Here is a 4389-nt window from a genome sequence, read left to right on the forward strand (position 1 = left end):
GCGCCCCGAGGAGTGTCTTGCCACATGTCAACACTGGGTCTCACAGAGGGCCTCCAGGAGAGAGGCCCAAGCAAGACGCGCCCCGAGGAGCGTCTTGCCACATGTCAGCACTGGGTCTGACTGAGCGCCTCCAGGAGAGAGGCCCATGCAAGACGCGCCCCGAGGAGCTTCTTGCCACATGTCAGCACTCGGTCTGACTGAGCGCCTCCAGGAGAGAGGCCAAAGCAAGACGCGCCCCGAGGAGCGTCTTGACACATGTCAACACTGGGTCTGACAGAGGGCCTCCATGAGAGAGGCCCAAGCAAGACGCGCCCCGAGGAGCGTCTTGCCACATGTCAACACTGGGTCTGACTGAGTGCCTCCATGAGAGAGGCCCAAGCAAGATGCGCCCCGAGGAGCATCTTGCCACATGTCAACACTGGATCTGACTGAGTGCCTCCAGGAGAGAGGCCCAAGCAAGATGCGCCCGGAGGAGCGTCTTGCCACATGTCAACACTGGGTCTGACAGAGGGCCTCCAGGAGAGAGGCCCAAGCAAGACGCGCCCCGAGGAGCGTCTTGCCACATGTCACCTCTGGTTCTGACTGAGCGCCTCCAGGAGAGAGGCCCAAGCAAGACGTGCCCCGAGGAGCGTCTTGTCACATGTCAACACTGGGTCTTTCTGAGCACCTCCAGGAGAGAAGCCCAAGCAAGACGCGCCCCGAGGAGCGTCTTGCCACATGTCAGCACTCGGTCTGACTGAGCGCCTCCAGGAGAGAGGCCCAAGCAAGACGCGCCCAGAGGAGCGTCTAGCCACATGTCAACAATAGGTCTGACTGAGGGCCTCCAGGAGAGAAGCCCAAGCAACACGCGGCCCGAGGAGCGTCTTGCCACATGTCAGCACTCGGTCTGACTGAGCGCCTCCAGGAGAGAGGCCAAAGCAAGACGCGCCCTGAGGAGTGTCTTGACACATGTCAACACTGGGTCTGACAGAGGGCCTCCATGAGAGAGGCCCAAGCAAGACGCGCCCCGAGGAGTGTCTTGCCACATGTCAACACTGGGTCTGACAGAGGGCCTCCAGGAGAGAGGCCCAAGCAAGACGCGCCCCGAGAAGTGTCTTGCCACATGTCACCACTTGGTCTGACTGAGCGCCTCCAGGAGAGAGGCCCAAGCAACACGCGCCCCGAGGAGCGTCAGGCCACATGTCACTACTCATTCTGACTGAGCGCCTCCAGGAGAGAGGCCCAAGCAAGACGCGCCCCGAGGAGCGTCTTGCCACGTGTCAACACTGGGTCTGATTGAGGGCCTTCTGGAGAGAGGCCCAAGCAAGACGCGCCCCGAGGAGCGTCTTGCCACATGTCACCACTTGGTCTGACTGAGCGCCTCCAGGAGAGAGGCCCAAGCAACACGCGCCCCGAGGAGCGTCAGGCCACATGTCACTACTCAGTCTGACTGAGCGCCTCCAGGAGAGAGGCCCAAGCAAGACGCCCCCCGAGGAGCGTCTTGCCACATGTCAACAATGGGTCTTACTGAGGGCCTCCAGGAGAGAAGCCCAAGCAAGACGCGCCCAGAGGAGCTTCTTGCCACATGTCAGCACTCGGTCCGACTGAGCGCCTCCAGGAGAGAGGCCAAAGCAAGACGCGCCCCGAGGAGCGTCTTGACACATGTCAACACTGGGTCTGACAGAGGGCCTCCATGAGAGAGGCCCAAGCAAGACGCGCCCCGAGGAGTGTCTTGCCACATGTCAACACTGGGTCTGACAGAGGGCCTCCAGAAGAGAGGCCCAAGCAAGACGCGCCCCGAGGAGTGTCTTGCCACATGTCACAACTTGGTCTGACTGAGCGCCTCCAGGAGAGAGGCCCAAGCAACACGCGCCCCGAGGAGCGTCAGGCCACATGTCACTACTCAGTCTGACTGAGCGCCTCCAGGAGAGAGGCCCAAGCAAGACGTGCCCCGAGGAGCGTCTTGCCACGTGTCAACACTGGGTCTGATTGAGGGCCTTCTGGAGGGAGGCCCAAGCAAGACGCGCCCCGAGGAGCGTCTTGCCACATGTCAACAATGGTTCTTACTGAGGGCCTCCAGGAGAGAAGCCCAAGCAAGACGCGCCCCGAGGAGCTTCTTGCCACATGTCACCACTCGGTCTGACTGAGCGCCTCCAGGAGAGAGGCCAAAGCAAGACGCCCCCCGAGGAGCGTCTTGACACATGTCAACACTGGGTCTGACAGAGGGCCTCCATGAGAGAGGCCCAAGCAAGACGCGCCCCGAGGAGTGTCTTGCCAAATGTCAACACTAGGTCTGACTGAGCGCCTCAGGGAGAGAGGTCCAAGCAAGACGCGCCCCGAGGAGCGTCTTGCCACATGTCACTACTCGGTCTGACTGAGCGCCTCAGGGAGAGAGGTCCAAGCAAGATGCGCCCCGAGGAGCATCTTGCCACATGTCAACACTGGATCTGACTGAGTGCCTCCATGAGAGAAGCCCCAGCAAGACGCGCCCCGAGGAGCGTCTTGCCACATGTCACTACTCGGTCTGTTTGAGCGCCTCCAGGAGGGAGGCCCAAGCAAGACGTGCCCCGAGGAGCGTCTTGCCACATGTCAACAATGGGTCTGACTGAGGGCCTCCAGGAGAGAAGCCCAAGCAAGACACGCCCCGAGGAAGGTCTTGACACATGTCAACACTGGGTCTGACTGAGGGCCTCCATGAGAGAAGCCCAGGCAAGACGCGCCCCGAGGAGAGTCTTGCCACATGTCAACACTCGGTCTGACAGAGGGCATCCAGGAGAGAGGCCCAAGCAATACGCGCCCCGAGGAGCGTCTTGCCACATGTCACCACTGGGTCTGACTGAGCGCCTCCAGGAGAGAGGCCCAACCAAGACGCGCCCTGAGGAGCGTCTTGCCACATGCCAACACTGGGTCTGACAGAGGGCCTCCAGGAGAGAGGCCCAAGCAAGACACGCCCCGAGGAGCGTCTTGCCACATGTAAACACTGGGTCTTTCTGAGCGCCTCCAGGAGAGAAGCCCAAGCAAGACGCGCACCGAGGAGCGTCTTGACACATGTCAACACTGGGTCTGACAGAGGGCCTCCATGAGAGAGGCCCAAGCAAGACGCGCCCCGAGGAGCGTCTTGCCACATGTCAACACTGGGTCTGACTGAGCGCCTCCAGGAGAGAGGCCCAAGCAAGACGCGCCCCGAGGAGTGTCTTGCCACATGTCAGCACTGGGTCTGACTGAGCGCCTCCAGGAGAGAGGCCCCAGCAAGATGCGCCCCGAGGAGCGTCTTGCCTTATGTCAGCACTCGGTCTGACTGAGCGCCTCCAGGAGAGAGGCCCAAGCATGACGCGCCCCGAGGAGCGTCTTGCCACATGTCAACAATGGGTCTGACTGAGGGCCTCCAGGAGAGAGGCCCAAGCAAGATGCGCCCGGAGGAGCGTTTTGCCACATGTCAACACTGGGTCTGACAGAGGGCCTCCAGGAGAGAGGCCCAAGCAAGACGCGCCCCGAGGAGCGTCTTGCCACATGTCACCTCTGGTTCTGACTGAGCGCCTCCAGGAGAGAGGCCCAAGCAAGACGCGCCCCGAGGAGCGTCTTGTCACATGTCAACACTGGATCTGTCTGAGCGCCTCCAGGAGAGAAGCCCAAGCAAGACGCGCCCCGAGGAGTGTCTTGCCACATGTCAACAATGGGTCTGACTGAGGGCCTCCAGGAGAGAAGCCCAAGCAAGACGCGCCCCGAGGAGCGTCTTGACACATGTCAACACTGGGTCTGACAGAGGGCCTCCAGGAGAGAGGCCCAAGCAAGACGCGCCCCGAGGAGTGTCTTGCCACATGTCACCACTGGGTCTGACTGAGCGCCTCCAGGAGAGAGGCCGAAGCAAGATGCGCCCCGAGGAGCGTCAGGCCACATGTCACTACTCAGTCTGACTGACCGCCTCCAGGAGAGAGGCCCAAGCAAGACGCGCCCCGAGGAGCGTCTTGCCACATGTCAGCACTGGGTCTGACTGAACGCCTCCAGGAGAGAGGTCCCAGCAAGACGCGCCCTGAGGAGCGTCTTGCCTTTTGTCAGCACTCGGTCTGACTGAGCGCCTCCAGGAGAGAGGCCCAAGCAAGACGCGCCCCGAGGAGCGTCTTGCCACATGTCAACAATGGGTCTGACTGAGGGCCTCCAGGAGAGAGGCCCAGGCAATATGCGCCCCGAGGAGCGTCTTGCCACATGTCAACAATGGGTCTGACTGAGGGCCTCCAGGAGAGAAGCCCAAGCAACACGCGGCCCGAGGAGCGTCTTAACACATGTCAGCACTCGGTCTGACTGAGCGCCTCCAGGAGAGAGGCCAAAGCAAGACGCGCCCTGAGGAGCGTCTTGACACATGTCAACACTGGGTCTGACAGAGGGCCTCCATGAGAGAGGCCCAAGCAAGAC

This window comes from Nothobranchius furzeri, unplaced genomic scaffold (genome assembly GCF_043380555.1).
Source record: "Nothobranchius furzeri strain GRZ-AD unplaced genomic scaffold, NfurGRZ-RIMD1 Scf035, whole genome shotgun sequence".
Taxonomy (NCBI): Eukaryota; Metazoa; Chordata; class Actinopteri; order Cyprinodontiformes; family Nothobranchiidae; genus Nothobranchius; species Nothobranchius furzeri.